Here is a 373-nt window from a genome sequence, read left to right on the forward strand (position 1 = left end):
TTGGACGGCGCTTCAGAGTGCAAATGGACAATGACCCGAAGCATACTGCGAAAGCAACCCAAGACTTTAAGGAAAAGAAGTGGAATGTTCTGCAATGGCCAAGTCAATCACCTGACCTGAAGCCAACTGAGCATGCATTTTGCATTTCACTTGCTGAAGGCAAAACGCCCCAAGAACAAGCAGGAACTGAAGACAACTGCAGTAGAGGCCTGGCAGAGCATCACCAGGGAAGAAACCCAGCGTCTACATTACATTATTTATTTGGCAGATGCTTTTATCCAAAGCAACATACAAAAAGTGCATTTCATGGTCATTGTCACTCTACGGGGGCTAGGACCCAGGCGCGGAGTGGGAACAAACACGAAACTCAAAA

Source organism: Anguilla rostrata, chromosome 7 (genome assembly GCF_018555375.3).
Source record: "Anguilla rostrata isolate EN2019 chromosome 7, ASM1855537v3, whole genome shotgun sequence".
NCBI lineage: Eukaryota > Metazoa > Chordata > Actinopteri > Anguilliformes > Anguillidae > Anguilla > Anguilla rostrata.